General features: G+C 46.9%; 1 protein-coding gene and 1 long non-coding RNA gene across 8 annotated transcripts in view; one reads left to right on the top strand and one right to left on the bottom strand.

The window, feature by feature from the left end:
• TENM4 (teneurin transmembrane protein 4) overlaps positions 1-18528 on the bottom strand; it is a 971473-nt gene extending 952945 nt beyond the window's left edge. For all 7 annotated transcript variants that reach the window (XM_075061790.1, XM_075061784.1, XM_075061786.1 and 4 more), the window contains exon 1: positions 18443-18528. The gene's annotated coding sequence lies outside the window, so the exon portion shown is untranslated. The remainder of the gene's footprint in view (positions 1-18442) is intronic.
• LOC142046127 (uncharacterized) overlaps positions 1-19560 on the top strand; it is a 425332-nt gene that overhangs the window by 38248 nt on the left and 367524 nt on the right. The gene's annotated exons all lie outside the window — the stretch shown is intronic.

Below are 19560 nucleotides of genomic sequence, written 5' to 3'. Positions count from 1 at the left end.
TCTTGTTCTCAATAGGACTTTGGCCACAGATAATAATGGTAATAATGGCCACTGCCAAACTAAGTTGGATTTGGGGGTGATGGTGGTGCTCTGCGCTGTCAAGGATACACAAACTTCCTTACCTCTGTCCTCTAGTTCAACCATGAGGAAGGCAAAAAATCTTTAAAAATCAATGTAATCTAATCTGGGACTACAATTTTGATATGCTAATAATAATTGGGAGATTACTGCATGGCCTCACTCCGGGTGGAATTAAAGTTGTTTGGGTGCCTTTACTGTGCATTTCCATACCTGAGTATATTTAGATTTCTTCTCATTTTAACTTTAACTCTGAATTTCAGGGGCCAGTAACAGCTGTGTAATGAATCTGCTGACAAGAGCTTTGTTAACGCAGAGTTCAACTTCCAGCCACTAGAGGGCTCCATAATTCCTCCAGGCTGAGGTCAGGAAGGGGAGAGGGAGAGACAGGCTCTGGAGGGATTGAGAGCTGTGGTTCTCAAACTTTTGTACTGGTGACCCCTTTCACATAGCAAGCCTCTGAGTGCGACCCCCCTTATAAAGTAAAAACACATTTTTATATATTTAACACTGTTATAAATGCTGGAGGCAAAGCGCGGTTTGGGGTGGAGGCTGACAGCTTGCGACCCTCCATGTAGTAACCTTGTGACCCCGTGAGGGGCCCGACCCCCAGTTTGAGAACCTCCGATCTAGAGGCTGCATGTGCTCAGGAGCAGCTGTAGCCTAGGAGCTGGCTGTGGAGGGAAGGGTGGATAATAGGCAGCCTGAGATATAAATCTGGAGGTCCTGAGAGCTGGATGGAAACATCCCAGGCTGCTGTCAGAAAGCCACTAGTAGCTGCAGCAGAAAGCCATGGTGCTCTAGACTGCACGGACAAAGACAATTGGGTTTACATTACAACTCTGCTACTTTGATACTCCTAGACTGGTTTAGGAACTAGCGGTTTGGGGTTTGCTTTGCCTAGGGAGTCTGTCCCTTGTATTTGTAGCAACCTTAGCAATGGAATCTTCTGTTACTTGAAGTGTGCAAGTGTCATGGGGAACCCACTAAGGACTAGAGCCTAAGAGCACCTAGAACATTTGTCTCCAAACTTGTATTACATCTAGCATGCAGTATATGGAACTTCTAGGGGACTGATGTACTACAACACTCTCAGGGTTAGTTACATCGGTTAGAGGGATAATCACAGCATCCGTGTGATGTTTTTTTAACCCATAGATGCTCAACCTTATCTTCAGTTTAACTTGCGGTTTGTCTGGGAATTTAAACCAGAGGACACTAAAGCGAGCCTTTTTTGGTGACGTTGATTAAACTTAGCAAACCACTAAAGCCCACCACGGTGTCTCTGTGTCTACACTCCTTTGATGCTGCAGTAGCTCACTGAGCATTAATGTATAGTTGAAACATTCTGAATGTGTAAAGCTTTCTTAACAGAAATAAAAGCATGATTAAGATAATCTGATAACTGTCACTCATACTTTGCAGAGTTTATTATCCTGTTGCAGATCTCTCTTCTTTAGAGACCTCTCATTACCAGAATGTATGTAGTTGTTACCCCTGAGAAAAAATAATCGATCTGTTTTCTCTCTTGGTTTTTAATTTGTGTTGATGTGTCTGTGTGACTTTCTTTCCATCCATCCACTTCTAAAGTGGATTAAACTGATCAGAAGAGTTAAACTGCTTAAATTCACAGTATACTTGATTCTGGACTACTTTTTGTCTGTAGACATGCCCTAAATCTCAAGTTTGAGTTCCTCCATTTATCTCTGTTGTGTTAGCATCTCACAAGTAGGGAAATCATCTCTCAAGCAGGTAGATCCCAAATCATCAGAATCTGACACCTTAAACTCCATCTGTATCCCAGCCATCATTAAATTCTGATGTCATTCTCATAAAGCGATCTACGGCTTAGAATCCATCTTTGAACAAAATTAAAGTAGAATGGTACAGCACACTTTAGCCTGGTGACTACTGCATTTAATTTTGGTATCAATGAGAATGCAGCGCCAATAGAAGGGGTTCACAGAATAGCAATGAAAAAGATCAGATGGGAAGAGACACCGAAACAACTGGGCCTGCATAACTTTGGAAAGTAGATGAATAGGAGAGGACACAGAGTTATTGAAAACAATGAATGATGTAAAGATGGTAAATTAGGCAGCTCTTATTTATGTAAGGAGATTTTAGGGGTCACCGTACCCCTAAAAGCAGCTTATCCACAGGAAACCCTCACCTGTGTCCCTCTGCTTTCGCCACTGGCTGTGCCTCCTCAAAACTGTTCAAGGTAATCAGCAACCTTACTTTACCTCCCTATGTGGTTTCAACTATTCATGACCTGGTATTTCTCTCTGTGACTAGCTTGATACCTTGTAAGTACACTCTTTTGACACCTTTGTAATGGATGAACCAATAATCAAGGTATGTTTTATTTGCAAGCAGAATATAGAGGAAGCATCTACAGGAAGGGGAAGATTGATTTGGAGTGGGTACAGCAGTAATGCCAAAACAACCCACATGTAATCCTTCTCCTAGGGAAGATTTCCCTAGATTCATGAATCCAGATTACTCCACACTAGTGGGCTCCTAGAGTAGTTCGATAAGCCCCTTTCCGGGCAAAATAGGAAACACACCAGGTGGGGAGAGACTGTCAGGAGATCAGCCGCAGTCCTCTCATCCAGAATGCAAACCATTGTACTAAGGGATCATGAGGTGGGAGGAGCTACGCAGCCAGCTGTTATATATAAACCCCTTTCGCCTTCACTCTGATAATTGACAGCTGTAATGCAGGCCTTCTAGATCACCAGGTAAAATCATTTATAATGACTGGAGCCACCTTTTGGCATCCAGGACATAGGAAAACAAGGGGCCCATATAATTTAAAATCCAATTCTGTATTCAGAAGAACTAAGTGAATTGTTTATAGTGAATAATTTATTTCAGCAATTAAGCTGCTTTCTGACCATACATCCGCAGAAAAAGAGGCTAATGATCATCTCAATTGTATTTGTTATTTAAAGTTATTCCTCAAAAGTACTTGGCAAATAACTTTGTCTCAGTTGTTTTTGATCAAATTATTGTCAGGGTCTGAAATGAGAAGTGTGTGTCAAATCAAAATTAGGCAGGACACTGAACACATGCTATCATTGTCATTCCATGATTGGATGTCCTCCTGAGGTCCCTTCCAACCCTGATATAAGATGGTTACTCACCTTTGTAACTGTTGTTCTTTGAGATGTGTTGCTCATATCCATTCCAGTTAGGTGTGCGCGCGCTGCGTGCACGTTCATCGGAGAAACTTTTACCCTAGCAACACTCGGTGGGCCGGCAGGTCGCCCCCCTGGAGTGGCGCCACCATGGCGCCTGATATATACCCCTGCCGGCCCATCCGCTCCTCAGTTCCTTCTTGCCGGCTACTCTGACACAGTAGGGAAGGAGGGCGGTGTGTGGAATGGATATGAGCAACACATCTCGAAGAACAACAGTTACAAAGGTGAGTAACCGTCTTTTCTTCTTTGAGTGCTTGCTCATATCCATTCCAGTTAGGTGATTCCCAAGCCTTACCTAGGCAGTGGGGTCGGAGCGAGATGTTGCGGAATGTAAGACCTCTGAGCCGAAGGTGGCATCGTCTCTAGACTGTTAGACCAATGCGTAATGGGCTGCAAAGGTGTGGATGGAAGACCAGGTAGCCGCGCGGCAGATTTCCTGTATGGGAACATGGGCCAAGAACGCAGCAGATGAGGTCTGAGCCCGTGTAGAGTGGGCAGTGAGATGGCCCGTCTGGACTTAAGCCAAGTCATAGCAAGTCCGAATACATGATGTAACCCAAGATGCGATACGTTGGGAGGAGATTGACGTGCCCTTCATACAATCTGCCACCACTACAAATAGCTGTGGTGATTGCCGGAAGGGCTTGGTCCTCTTGATGCAGAAGGCGAGAGCCCTCCGGACATCCAAAATATGGAGCTGTTGTTCTCGTCGTGATGAATGCGGCTTTGGAAAGAAGACTGGCAGAAAGATGTCCTGGTTAATGTGAAAGGCGGAGATGACCTTGGGAAGGAACGCTGGGTGCGGTCGCAGCTGTACCTTGTCCTTATGGAACACAGTATATGGAGGATCCACAGTCAGTGCACGAAGTTCTGAGACTCGTCTAGCCAAGGTAACAGCGACTAGGAATAGTTTCCCGGGACAGGTACAGTAGCGAGCATGTGGCCAAAGGCTCAAAAGGGGGCCCCATGAGCCTGTTTAAGACCAGTTTCAGGTCCCAGGTAGGGGTAGGGGGCTTGACCTGTGGGTATAGTTGTTCCAGGTTGAGGAACCTGGAAACTATAAGGTGGGAAAAAACGGAACTGCCAGCTTCCCCCGGATGGAAGGTGGATATAGCCGCAAGGTGTACTCGCAGAGAGGAGATTGCCAACCCCTGCTCTTTGAGAGACCATACATAGTCCAGGATAGTGGGGATTGATGCAGAACGCAGAGAATGGTCATGCTGGGCACACCAGTGGCAGAAGCGCTTCCATTTTGCGAGGTATGTCGAGCGCGTGGAGGGCTTTCTGCTTCCGAGCAACACCTGTTGTACTGCGGCGGAACAGCTCAACTCCGACTGGCTTAACCAGACAGGAACCATGCTGTCAGATGGAGGGACTGCAGGTCCGGGTGGTGCAGCCTGCCGAAGTCTTGCGTGATCAGGTCCGGCCAGAGCAGCAGGGGAATTGGGTCTGACAGGGACAGGTCGAGCAGCATGGAAGTACCAGTGCTTGCTTCGGCCAAGCCGGCGCGATCAGAATAAGGCGGGCTTTGTCCCTGCGGATCTTGAGCAGGATTTGGTGGACAAGAGGAAACGGTGGAAAGGCCATAACAGAGGTGGCCTGTCCACGGAATCATGAACGCGTCTGACAGGGAGCCCGGGGAGCGACCCTGTAGGGGCAGAACACCTGGCATTTCCTGTTCATTCTGAAGGCAAACAGGTCGATGTGGGGAAAGCCCCACCTCTGGAAAATCGAATGGAGAACGTCTGGATGGATGGACCATTCGTGCGAGAGGAAGGACCTGCTCAGGTGATCTGTGAGAGTGTTTCGTACCCCTGAAGAAAGGAGGCCACCAGATGTATGGATTGGGCTATACAGAAGTCCCACAGTCGGATCGCTTCCTGGCACAAGGGAGATGACCTTGTCCCTCCCTGCTTGTTGATGTAAAACGTGGCCGTTGTGTTGTCCGTGAACACTGCAACACAACGGCCGTGTAGATGGCCCTGGAACACACTTGGCACACCAGCTGGACCGCTCTGAGCTCTCAGACATTGATATGAAGCGTCAGCTCCCGGGGTGACCAAAGGCCTTGGGTCCGCAGGTGCCCTAGGTGGGCACCCCAGCCCAGTGCGGACTCGTCCGTTGTTAGGGATGTGGAGGGCTGGGGAGGATGAAAGGGCAGGCCCGCACACACTTGGGATGACATCTTCCACCAGTCGAGGGAGCCCAAGAACATCCGGTGTGTAAACCATCAGAATAATGTCTATGGCGTCCCTGCTCGGCGATAGAACTGAAGTGAGCCAGGTTTGCAGTGGGCGCATTTGCAGTCTGGCATGTTTTGTAACGAAAATGCATGCAGCCATGGTGCCCAAGGAGAGCAAGGCAAGTATGAGCAGAGGTAGTTGGAACCTCTGAAGACTTTTGACAAGGGAGACTATGGCCTGAAACCGGTGCGGGGGCAAACTGGCTGTTGCAAGGTTGGAGTCCAGCACTGCCCCCGATAAATTCTATTCTTTGCGTGGGCACCAGGGTGGACTTGTCCAGACTGATGATCAGGCCTAGACGTGTAACAGCTCCCTGATGATGGCGACTTGGCTGATGACTTGAGCCTCGGAGGTCCCTCGGATAAGCCAGTCGTCGAGGTAAGGGAAGACGTGTATTCGACGACGGCGTAGTGAAGCGGCGACGACCGCCATACATTTTGTGAAGACCCGAGGGGCCGAGGAAAGACCAAAGGGAAGGACAGTAAACTGGTAGTGACCCTGATTTACTACAAAGCGCAGATACCTCCTGTGGGGGGGATAAATCGCAATGTGGAAAAATGCGTCCTTCATGTCGAGAGCAGCATACCAATCTCCGGGATCCAGGGAGGGAATGATGGTCCCCAGGGACACCATGCGGAACTTGAACTTTTTGATGAACTTGTTCAGCCCGCGCAGGTCGAGGACAGGACGGAGGCCCCCTTTTGCCTTGGGGATCAGGAAATATTGGGAATAAAACCCCTTGCCCTTTAACTCCTCCGGTACCTCCTCTATAGCTCCGATTGAGAGGAGCTTGCGAACCTCCTGCATGAGGAGGTCTCGTGAGAGGGGTCCCTGAAGAGGGATGGGGAGGGTGGGGTGGGAGGGAGGAGGAGAGACAAACTGAAGATGGTATCCAAGTTCCACCGTATGAAGGACCCAATGATCTGAAGTCAACTGGGACCACACCGGAAGGAATGAGGAAAGGCGGTTGGCAAACTGGAAGGGATCCGAAGAGGGAATTGGTACGCTGCTCTCGGGCGCACCCTCAAAAGTTTGTTTTGGGTCCTGATGGTGGTTTGGCGGGACCGGAATTGTTGCCCCCTTGAGGTCCCGACTGCCGTCTGCGGGTAGTACGACCTCGTCTACGGGCAAAATCCTGTCTTGGCCGAGGCAGGGGGTAAGGGAGCTGAGGTTGGGAACGGAATGACCGTCTCTGAGTCTGGGGTGTATGCATTCCCAGCGAACGCATGATAACCCAGTTGTCCTTCAGACTCTGCAGCCTGGGGTCTGTCTTTTGCAAAAAAAGACCTTGTCCATCGAACGGCAAGTCCTGTATGGTATATTGCAGCTCAGGCGGTAGGCCGGACACCTGTAACCATGATATGCGTCACATGGCTATGCTAGAGGCGACCGTTCTAGCCGCTGAATCAGCAGAATCTAGTGAGGCTTGCAAGGAGGTTCTCGCAACCCTCTTCCCCTCCTCTAGGAGCGCTGTGAACTCCTGATGGGAGTCCTGGGGAACCAACTCGGTAAACTTGCCGACTGCCTCCCAGGTGTTATAGGAGTATCGGCTTAAGAGGGCTTGCTGGTTCGCCACGCGAAGCTGAAGTCCTCCGGCAGAGTAGATTTTCCGGCCCAACAAGTCCATGCGCTTGGCCTCCCTAGATTTTGGTGCGGGGGCTTGCTGGCCGTGGCACTCCCTTTCGTTGACCGATTGTACCACCAACAAGCAAGGGGCGGGGTGCACATAGAGGTATTCGTACCCCTTAGAAGGCACCATGTATTTTCGTTCCACTCCCCTGGCTGTTGGTGGGATGGAAGCCGGGGACTGCCAGATGGTGTCTGCTCTGGCCTGGATCGACCGGATAAAGGAGAGGGCCACTCTGGTTGGTGTTTCCGCTGATAGGATGCTAACCACTGGGTCCTCCACCTCAGAGACTTCCTCTATGGGAAGGCTGATATTTTGGGCAACACGCCGCAGAAGATCTTGGTGTGCTCGCAGATCAATCGGAGAAGGCCCCGATGATGATGTGCCCGTACCGCCTCATTCGGGGAAGAAGATGATGACAACCCTGGGATGAGGGGGTCCTGGACTGACGCCGCATCCTGGTGGACCTCTGTCTCTGGAATATCGTGCTGTTCCGGAGCTTGTGCAGAGCTTTTCTCCGTACCAGTGGGGGGAGGTCTGCTGACTGTGGCCTCTAGTGCACAGTGCTCTGAATGGCCGGAGCATGATGGGCCCGTTGGTTCGCCTTGGGCTTGGTGATAGGCCCACGGTGTCCAAAAAGACCACTGAGGCGGTCCGTGGTCCGGATGGGCCTGCGTGTCTGAACCCCCATAGGAGGCGCTGTCCGTGTGTGAGGAGATGGACAGATGACGTGATGGCCACGGGGGAGCTGAAGTAGACTGGACCAGGTCTCTGCGTCCATAGTACTCCTCTCTGCGCGGTACTGGCGAACGGTACCGGGAACCGTGGCGGTGTCGGGAGTGGGAGCGGGAGCGGGACCTGCGACCAGCGCGGTGCCGGGAGGTCGACCGGTGCCGTACATCGTCGTGCCTGGATCGGCTGTGAGAGGTGCGGCGGTGCCGGGATCTGGACCGGTGCCGATGGTACCACGACGGAGACTGGGATCTCGAGCAGTGCCGCGAGAACGACCGGTACCGGGATGGAGAACGGTACTGGGACTGCGAGCGGTGTCAGGATCGGGAGCGGTGTCGGGGCTGAGAGCGATCATGGGATACAGATCGAGACCAACGGTGCTCAGTGGTGCCCGGGGAAGATGGTCGCACCATGGTAGGTTTGCCCAGCGACTGAATGACCCGCACCGGTGGTGCTGGGGGTTGGGGCAGCTCAGGCTCTGTTAGAGCAATTAGGTCCCGCGCCGTGGAGAAGGTCTCCGGCATGGATGGTATGACAAGCTCGACCGCAGCACGGGCTGGGGAGCTGGTAGGCACCGGACTCAACGGTTCCTGTGAGACCGGAATCAACGGTGCAGAGACAAGCAGTGCCGTGGCAGTTGACGGTGCCGGGCGGTCCGACTTGGAGCTACGCTCTGACTGCGGTGTAGCTGTAGGTACCACAGGAGCCTTGTGCTTCTTGCTCCTCGGGGAAAGGGAGCGGTGCCAGCCGGAGGATTGGGCTGGTGAAGGGTGGTGTCAAGGAGTCTTCACTGGTGCCGGGCAGTCCGGAACGGAAGATACACTTGTTCCCGGTGCCGGAGTCGGTGCCCAGGATGGAGGAGTTAGAGCTGCCTCCATCAAAAGTTGTTTAAGGCGAATGTCCCGCTCTTTCTTTGTCCGGGGCTTGAACGCCTTACAGATACGGCATTTGTCCGGAAGGTGGGACTCGCCCAGGCACTTTAAACAGGAGTCGTGCGGATCTCCTGTGGGCATCGGCCGATGACAGGCCACGCAGGGCTTGAAGCCCAGTGAACCGGGCATGGGCCCCGGTACCGAGGGAGGAGAAGGGGCGAGCCCCTGATCCTCTTTAACTATATACACAACTACAAGACTACTTTGAATGGTAAATAAAGCTAGAGAAAAAACTATGTACACGAAAAAACTATACAACGAGCGAATCGCTAGGGAGGTGGAGGTCAGCTAAGCTGCGCTCCACTGTTCCAACGACCGACATGGGCGGTAAGAAGGAACTGAAGAGCGGATGGGCCGGCAGGGGTATATATCAGGCGCCATAGCGGCGCCACTCCAGGAAGCGACCTGCCGGCTCACCGAGTGTTGCTAGGGTAAAAGTTTCTCTGACGAACGTGCACGCAGCGCGCGCACACCTAACTGGAATGGATATGAGCAAGCACTCGAAGAAGAATCTAGGATTCTAATTCATAGAGTCAGGTTGCCTATGTAAATATTTGTGTTCTAGGTTCAAAATTCAGTTCCTACAAATATTCTCCAATATTTGCTTTAAATCCATCATTTCCATAAACATCCCTTCCAGTAATCACGGTGACTAGGGCATTCATGGAAGTGAAACACAGAATTGGCATGAGCAAAAAAAACCTGATTCCTCCTACCCCCTTTCCTCAAGCCAGTATTTGCAGGAAGTGTTTTGGAGGTATTTACCCAGCTTTAGTGTTCAGAGTAGGGGACAATGGAGTCTTCCCTCTTCAGGGAACCAACCCTGTCAAGGAGATGTGCAGTGACAAATTGAAGATACGGGAGTTGCTGGAAGGTGCAGAATGGGTGATGTAGAAGACCATTCTCCTTTTGTAGAGTGGGCACATCAGAGGCTACAAAACAAGACTTCTTACCAGCTGGTTTGGATCAGTTTGGACTTAGAGAAGAATGGGCGGTACCTGGGTATAATTAAATTTAACTACTTCACAGGGTTACAGTGAGGACTAATAGTTTACAAGCTATTCACACCAATTAGTACTGATTACACTTGTGCAAACTAGTTTTAATCCTTCCTTACAGCTACTCACAGGCATGTTGTATTAGCCTCATTTTACAGATGAAGAAACCAAGGCACAAATGGTGACTTGTCTGAGGCGATGCTGTGGGTCACTTACAGGACCCTAAAGAATGAATTCTGGCGTCCAAATACCTGTTCTAAACAATAGGTTAACTTTCCACCTCGGCCTACTAGATTTTATGAAGTAAGCTTATGTATCATAGAATATCAGGGTTGGAAGGGACCTCAGGAGGTCATCTAGTCCAACCCCCTGCTCAAAGCAGGACCAATTCCCAACTAAATCATCCCAGCCAGGGCTTTGTCAAGCCTGACCTTAAAAACCTCAAGGAAAGGAGATTCACCACCTCCTTAATAACCCAGTCCAGCTTTCACCACTGCTCTGAGTGAAAAAGTTTTTCCTATATCCAACCTAAACCTCCCCCACTGCAACTTGAGACCATTACTCCTTGTCTGTCATCAGGTACCACGAGAACAGTCTCAGACCCATCCTCTGGAACCCCTTCAGTAGTTGAAAAGCAGCTATCAAATCCCCCTCATTCTTCTCTTCTGCAGACTAAACAATCCCAGTTCCCTCAGGCGTCTCCTCATAAGTCAGTGCTCCCAGCCCCCTAATCATTTTTGTTGCCCTTCACTGGACTCTTTCCAATTTTTCCACATCCTTCTTGTAGTGTGCGGCCCAAAACTGGACACACTACTCCAGATGAGGCCTCACCAATGTCGAATACAGGGGAATGATCATGTCCCTCGATCTGCTGGCAATGCTCCTACTTATACAGCCCAAAATACCATTAGCCTTTTTGGCAACAAGGGCACACTGTTGACTCATATCCAGCTTCTCATCCACTGTAATCTCTAGGTCCTTTTCTGCAGAACTGCTGCCTAGCCTAGGATTATGTTCTCCATGTGAGGCCTGTGGTGGGTTATCTCCTCTCAGTACAAATTAACTACCAGAGAATCATCCCAGATGATAACCACCAATTCTAGAAATATTAAAATCCCAAGGCCCTTTGAAATTTGGCTCTTCTACACACCTGGGCTATGCCACAAGAGGGGCAAGGCAGCTTTTTTTCCCTGGCAAAATAGGTCACTGGAATTAGCCTCTCTCTTCAAAAAGAGCTTTAACTGCAAAAATAGAGTAAGTAATCATCAAATCAGACCACTCTTAAATGTGATACCAATGGAATTCTCTCTCCTTTCTTTCCTGTTACCTGCCTGTGTAACAGCTCTGAAGAAGAGTGGAGGATTCAACACTCAAAGTTTGAATGAGTCCAATCCTGTGGCCATCATAATTAATGGCATAACAGCCATGGACTTCAATGGGGTAGAATCAGACCCTTTCTGAACTTCAGAGTTCTGAGGTCACTTGGTTCAGCTCCCTATGGACCAAATGACAAGCTGTGTAGGATGTCCAGATGTGGTTCCAAACTTTCCCAAGGCTTGAAGTTGCTCCACCTTGGTGTTTTGATTCAGGACCATAACAGTGACGCACAGAAACTAACCATCATTTGCCAATATGGTATCTCCACGACAGCCTTAAACTAGATTGGGAAGTTGCATTAGTGTGCATGCCATGAATGTTATTCTTTGTGTTTTCTGGTACAAACGGAGGTTTTCTTGTGTGCAAAACCAGAATGCTCGTATCAATAGTCCCTAAACATTTATCATGCCTGCACCCAAATTCTGTAACACCCATGCACAGCTCCCACTGCAATCAATAGTAACTGTACACCCACCTGAGAGCAGAAAGCAGGCCTTAACTGGATCCAAGACAATTGCTTAAACTAATAAAATACATTTAAATAGATCTTTATCCTTTCCAGAAGACAAAAATGTATCAAAATGTCCTTTTTTATAATTCTACAATCAAATGCTTATTTGCTTCAGAACAGCTGAGAAAAGAAACCTTGCGTTTAACATTGAGAAAGGTAACTGTCTAATAGTTAGCTCATAGACCTGGGTGTCAGGAGGTTTGGGTTTTATTGCCATCTCCACCATAAACTTGTTATGTGACAGCCAACAAGTCACTTAACCTGTATAGATCTCAAATTTCCCCATGTGGGAAAAAGTAGCAATTTTCTATTCTATGGGGGCATTGGGTAGTTTGAGACTTAATTAATGTTTGTAAAGCACTGCAAGGTCCTCGGATGAAAGGTGCTATAAAACTTTGAACTATTATTGATTGCTTCATGCTCCCTGGTAAATTTTAAGTCCTGTAGCTGCTTGAATCATGGATCTCTATTAAACAAAGACTGCTAATGCTGCTGAATTTTGCAGTTTTGGGCTTTTAAAATTGAGAAACAAGTGGCCAGTGAGGAGCAATATTTATTCATGAACTAACTCAGGATCCAAGCTCAGAGCTTCAGAGTTCTGAAGTGATAAGGCATGAAGCCACTCTACTGCTAACCCACCTATCTACCCTCAGCACACATACACTTTTTGCTTTCAGGTTGTTTCAGAACCATTCTATTTAAATGATATGTACATTTCCCAGATAATGTATGTCTAGTGGACTGAATGAAGTTTTCTGCTCTTCTTCCCCACTTTGTTAGAGTATCTGCTTGTAAGAGGTCATGCTGGATTTTGGTTCTAGTGAGAAAGCTTGGTCAAAGGTGCAGTTTTTGCAGCATACCCTGAAAGTGCCTGGACACTCAACTAATACGATTCCCTTCTGGAAGTTTGTTCCACAACTGAATCTCTTTGCCCAAGAACACTATCTCCACATCTCACATACCGTATATACTCATTCATAAGCCAAATTTTTTTAGTAAAAAAAAAGAAGCACCAGAGAAGGGGGTCGGCTTATGAATGGCTATAGAGAGGGGAGAGGTGGGACACAGCTCCTCTGCCAACAGAGGAGCAAGGAGAGGTAGCACAGCCAGCAGAGCCAGAAGGGACAAGGTGGGGCCAGAGTCTCTCCACTTCTGGCCACACTGCTCTCCCCCAGCCCCTGAAGCAGCTGCAGCTCCAGGTCTGGCAGGCTGCAGCTGCACCACCTGGCCCCGCCCACCAGAGCACACTGCGGCCACACCGCCCAGCCTGCTGGACCACCTCCGGCCAGGCCAGAGACATCCTCCCCTGGCCTGCCCCCAGCTTCTCCCCACCAGTTGCTGTCCTGGCCCGTCAGGTTAAGCAGCTGGAGTGCCGGGACACTTTGTTTACTTAGGTTTACTTCCGTGCCTGCAGACATTCAAGGTAAACAAACTGTCTCAGCCCGCCAGCGGCTTATCCTGATGGCCTGGGAACCAAAGTTTGCCGACCCCTGAATTATAGGGTCGGCTTATGAATGGGTCATAAAATTTTTCCATTTTTACTTATCCATCTTGTGGGGGTCAACTTATAAACGATCCAGCTTATAATCGAATATATACAGTACTTCATCCAGGGCTTTGTGAACATCATGGTCCTAAAGGATCCATCCAGGAGAAGACCAGGAACAAGGCTTTGAGCTGACAGTGAATGTGGGTTGGGAGCTAGAGCACAAAGGAGCGATATGCCCATTTACTGGATAAGGGGCTGAGCCGGTGTCATACAGGAATGGGAATGAAGTTATCTATAGACGATATTGCATTATATCATTAAATTTCAATAGTCATTTTTACGTGGAAATTTTTACAGACGCATGTGAAGTGGCACAGATACCTTCTGCAACCAAGCTTGAATGCAAAAAGAGATACAAAAAGAACAATCCCATTCATAATAATTTGTGTCCTATTGTTTGACTAATAGGATATGCAAGCCAGCAAAACACATGGTTTCAGCCCCGTGATCTTTGGTTTAGTTTTACATTTCTGAAGTGCCATTGTAGGTGCAATGCATCAAATGAAATTGGTTTTATTAGGTAATGCAATAGTGTCCGTCATTTAATGCCACAGGTTCACAATACTACATTTTTTTTAAAGTACCATTTGGATTAATCAGTTGCTATTGATTCAGACATTGATTGTCTCAGATTAGCGTAACACAATCTTTTAGCATCTGAAAAATAGACATTTGCAATTCATGTTAGCATCCATAAGCCAGTAGACTAACTCACCAGGCTGTGCACTAAAGAACACTCTCCAGCCGCAAGATGCCAGTCCCCACTTTCTTCAGGGCTTCCGTTTCAGGTCTCCAGAGCCAGTCCAATATATTAAACTTCCTTTCCCTTGACTTCTGCAGGAGCCAGTTGATGCCCTACAGAATTACACTCCTCGGGCCAGCTACCTAGGAGCAAAGAGGCTCACCTTGACACTCACAGGATTACACCCTGCAGGCCTTCTGCCTAAGAGTTACACATAAATTGGCTCCTTTTCCCTGGCCCATAGACTCCTGAAGGAGTCTTCCTACTCCTTGTGGTTCTTCACCTCAACTGACCTACTTGCTTCTCTAATATATGAGGACCAGGTGATCTTCAAGCTGTCACGTGATCCTTGGACTCACAGCTTCAGCTGATCGGGGGTAGGCCCTACTCCCCTTCAAGGGCCCGTTATCCTGTGACAACGTCCAAAATGTAGATCTGAATACACATTTATATTTGAAAAGGATGACAATGGACCATTCATTCAGTCATAATTTCAGACTAAACAGTATTTCTTTATGTGTAATGCAACCCAATACACACTTAGCCATGCTGCACAGCTTTTAGATTGAAATAGACAAAATTTCAATTTTCTCCTTGTTGCATTAAGGCTCTTTGATGTGATGGGATTTATTTCTCTAAATGTGAAACCGGTAGAGGCAGAAGCCTTGAAAACATTCCCTTGAAAAAGCAGCTAAACCCATGTTACTGCTCAGTTCTGAATCTTGTGGCAATACCACTTGCTCTCTTTATCTGCCTCAAGCCAGGCACTTACTCAATTCAGACGCACTGTCATGCTGAAAGATTCAGCAGGCACATTCCTTGTCACTTTTAACTGGTGCCTGTCACTACACAGTCCTCTTTCCTCCCCATCCCCCCTCCAACTAAACAGCACTTTATCACCTTGCATTTAATGTAAATCCACGGGAAGGAGATCACTCTACTGGTTAGCAATCTCAAGGATGCACAATGACAAAGTCAGCATGAACTATTATGCCTGATATAACCAAATGCACTTGTATGCAAGGGAATTGTGGAAAGTAAAATTCTAAACAATTCAAGTGTACAAGCTCAGCATTTCCACAGGTGGTTCTGAACAATTGAAGGAGACCATTAATCAGCAGGTAGCACAGTTCTACAAAACCATTTCAGAAAAACAGTGCATGATGATTAAATGTAACTTTTCTGGAGTAAAACTGCATTTTTAAACATTCGCGGCGGAGGACTGTGTCTTTTTCTGCAGGAAAAACAAGATTAATCACTTTCCCCTTGACCTGGGGTCTGCTACAAAATAGGACCTAGTCTGTAGTACTCAAACAAGAGTTGGCAGGAGCCTTCAGCCTCTGCCCTAGCTTGTGTTTAACTCTTTTATTTATTTAAAATGCTCCAGATGCAGTCTGAATTTCTTTGACCAACATTTATTATTGTTTGACCTGCATTAAAATGGGAATGTGCAAAAGTACTTTGATCAATGGTTTTAATCGTGAAAGGCCATCTGGTGCGGCTCACCACAGCTTCTGCAGAGACCCTCTGTACTTTTAACTCCACTCTCTCTAATCATTTGTATCTCTTAAGAAAATGTTTTCCGCAGGGAAGTTTGCATTTTTATTCTCATCCCCACCAACCACCCCAACATACATTTCCAGTTATCAGTCAAAACACCAAAACTATAAATGTTTAGCCCCATCTTGCATATGGCATTACAAAGCAGTCCCACTGCATTAGTAAATACTATCAATTCTGTTCTGTATGGACAGTATTCCAAAATCATTTCTAGTGATTACACAGAAAAGCAGAGGTAATGGGACACTATCAAGAAGTTTTGTTTCAAAATTTCGGTATATTGTCAATCTAGGTGTGACAACGTTTTACTAGTCGTGCAAATAAGGGCTGTTATATAAATAATAATTCAAATGTGCAGAGCATGGCATAAATATTATTCATTAGAAATACCCCACTAGTGAGGTAGGCAAGCATTATTTACTGTTGTAGGAAAGGGGATAATGAATCCAAATAACTGGAAGCTGGATTGCTCCTCACTGTAACCAAGAGGCACCATGACTGAAAGGACAAGCACTGGCATGGGACTCAGGAGACTTTAGCAAGTCATAGGCTGAGCTGGAGATAGCACTGTGTCACTTAGGGCAGGTCACTTCACATCCATGGCTGTTTTTCTTCCCACCTTCTATCTTTGTCTATTTAGGCTGTAAGCTGACCTGGGCTCTATCACTATGTATACATACAGGGGCCGTAATCTCAGCTGGGGGCCCTACTCACTAGACAACATAATATAATAATAATTAAATCTGACAGCTTCATCATTTGCTTAAGAAAACTTTCATCTGCAGAGGTGCCTTTCTGAGCGATCTGTGTGATTGGAAGTTGAAAGAATTCTATAAGAACCAAAATGTTGTATGTAAGAATATTTTAGCCAGCAGTGTCGCAACCTTAGGTTAGGTTCTTAAGCACCTAACTCCTCGATCTCAGTCCCAAGGCCCCTCAGGAAAGCAGGGAAGTGCAATGTCTTTTGCTTCATACCCAGGATATGTAACACAAAAGAAGAACAACCATGGTAAGGTGGGATTCAAATGACTCTCTCTCATACACACATAAAACACGCAACGCCTAGCTACATATTGTTACCCGTTTTTGATCTGAGCAGTTAGCCAAAATTCAGGCTCCTGCAGGTTGTTACAGTTGGAGGAGAAACTGATGATGGAGACAGGTATCGCGGATGCAATCCTGTTTGTTTACAAAGACTGTAAAAATTTCCTGTTTCCCTGACGGCAGCAGGAGACAGTTCTTTGCTCCCATCTCCAAAGCCCTTCATAGCCAGCACTTCACTCAAGAGTACTCGCTCGCGCTCTCTGCTTTTTCACAGTGCTTGTTCACCCTGTATCTGGTGCTTCTTGGCTTCTCTGCCTTTCTATGTCCCTTTGCACAGACATACAAAACAAAAGCCAGCAGGACATCTCAACCCATGTGTGCCTGTGCTTTCAGTGAAAGCTGCTTCCCCCCTTCTGGTTCCATAAAGGAGCTTAGCTGTCTCTTACATTTATCCCAGATCCAGGGTGGCTATTATGCCCACCAGTTTCAATGATGTTTAATCCAAACCACAGCTCCAGAACAGCTGCTTCTCTGGCAAGCAAGGCCTGCACCATCCTATGCCTTGTTGCTTCTCCACTGAGCCTTTCCTACCTTCCTGGCTCTCCCCGCTCTCTGGGCTTACCAGATGCACACTTCCCTTCTCCCAGGGAGCGACTGCAGACTATTTCCCTGCAGCCCCTCGCTGCTCTCAGCTTCTAGGCTTTGTACAGGCCACTCCTGTTCCTGTCCAGCTGAGTCACATCTCTAATCAATCCCTGCCCTGGTTCCTCCTCCAGGTGCAGCCTGAGCAGTTAATTGGCCTACCTAGCCACCTTAACCCCCTCAGGTCTTGTGTGGGATGGACACTCCATCACAGTCCTCTTTCATTTGCAATACACAGCTCTGTGCCTCATGGGTCAGACAGGCAAAATCCCTGATTTGAGGAGCTTGTGATCTAGATTTTATACACAGCATGTGCACAAATCAATGGGGGCATTGCAGAGGAACAGCAGGGTGACACAAGCTTAGGCAGTGACTCAGCAAGTGAACTGTTACATTTTAAATTATTTCACTTTCTGTAGGTTTCTTGGAAGAGGTGCTTTCTTGGCACATTTAATGAGTTTTTAGTAGCTTTTTATTAGCTGACTGATGAGCTCACTGGTTACGTGAAGGAAGAGGAGGATCCCAGTTTGCACATGTGTTGAATTCCTTTGCAGAAACACAATTCCCTTCCCTACCCCGCCCCTCATTTCACTGATGGAGAAACTGAAGAAGAAAAGCAACATGACTTGTTCAAGGATACATTGTAAGCCAGTTACTGTAACCCTATAACCAACTGTTCCTTTAGATTTTGATACCTCTTGACAGTGTCCCTTTAAATACATGAAGATCTCTGAATAGCATTGCTCAGATAGAAATAAAAGCTGCACTGGCATTTATAGACTCAGAAACTTTCTTAGCATCAACAACTAACAGCCAATATAATACTTACAATAAACTCAGTGTACTAGGTAAACTCCAAAAAACAAAACAAAGATTTCTTACTTATGCACAAATAATATGAAACTCAATGCCATGGATTCTGAATCAGGGACCAACAGTAGATAAAACACTGTCTATATAATCCCATGATGCACCGTGAAATAAAATGGCTTACTTGCAGAGTGAAAACATTATCTTTAAAGAGATGGAATAAATGTAATTTGCTGACATTAAAGTTCTTCAGGCAAACAGAGGATGCGAGAAATTCAGAATAGCCTTTGATTTTAAGAAACATTTAATTGACCAGAATCTGATTGCAAACCCCTTCACACAGATCAAGATTAAAAATTGAAAAACAAAAAGAATAAAGCAACCTGCTTACCAGTTCAGTTGTTTGCCGAGTACATTCTCCATTCAATATTTGCAGACCACTAACTCCTAGTGATTCCATATGCTGTCACCCAGAAGAGTCCTATACAGAAAGAGAGAAAAAACAACTCATAATGTCCCAAAGCAGCATTTATGAACAAGGGCCACAACTCCAATATTAGTATAAAATTACATATTTAAAATATTTTAAAGGCATAAGAATACCCAAAAATGGGATCTACAAGGAAAATTGAGCAGCTATTGTTTTCTACTCTCTTTATAACTGCAGAAAATAATTGGCACAAATCAGCATGCTTAATAAGATTCTGATTTTTATACTGCACTGGAATCAGAACTTAGAAAGTTAAAAAAAAAAGCATAAAACTGCACAGTTAAAAGGGACACTGAATCATAGCTTCAGAAATACAAGAAATCCTGCAAAAACAGAAGTGTCCCTCCATCCGCCCCCTCCTCTCCACAAACACTAGAAAACATCAGCAGCAGAGCTGGAAAACCATTAGCACAAATCCACTGGGCACCAAGCATATCAGATTTGAAACAAGAAGTCTAGTTTCACTGTCCGAGTGAACTGCAGAAAGCACAACAAATATGTAAGTGATGAAAGGTAAAATGTAAACATGAATTTTGGTTATATTTAGCTAGACCCCAGGTCAGCTCCCAGACTCCTGCACTGGGCAGCACAGCATGGAGAGGAGGGGACCAGCCCTCTGTGGAGAAAGAAGTGGTTCAGAACTATTTAGAAAAGCTGGCCAAGCACAAGTCCATGGGGCCGGATGCACTGCACCCAAGGGTGCTAAAGGAGTCAGTGGATGTGATGGCGGAGCCATTGGTCATTATGTCTGAAAACTCATGGCAATCGGGGCAGGTCCCAGATGTTTGGAAAAAGGCTACTGTGGTGCCTATCTTTAAAAAAGGGAAGAAGGAGGATCTGGGGAACTACAGGCCAGTCAGCCTCACCTCAGTCCCTGGAAAAATCATGGAGCATGCTCAAGGAATCAATTCTGAAGCACTTAGAGGAGAGGAAAGTGATCAGGAACAGTCAGCATGGATTCACCAAGGGCAAGTCACGCCTGACTAACCTAATTGCCTTCTATGAGGAGATAACTGTCT

Source organism: Chelonoidis abingdonii, chromosome 1 (genome assembly GCF_003597395.2).
Source record: "Chelonoidis abingdonii isolate Lonesome George chromosome 1, CheloAbing_2.0, whole genome shotgun sequence".
In the NCBI taxonomy this organism is placed as follows: Eukaryota; Metazoa; Chordata; order Testudines; family Testudinidae; genus Chelonoidis; species Chelonoidis abingdonii.
The sequence above is the reverse complement of the archived record's forward strand: the minus strand, read 5'-3'. Positions and strand labels throughout refer to the sequence as shown.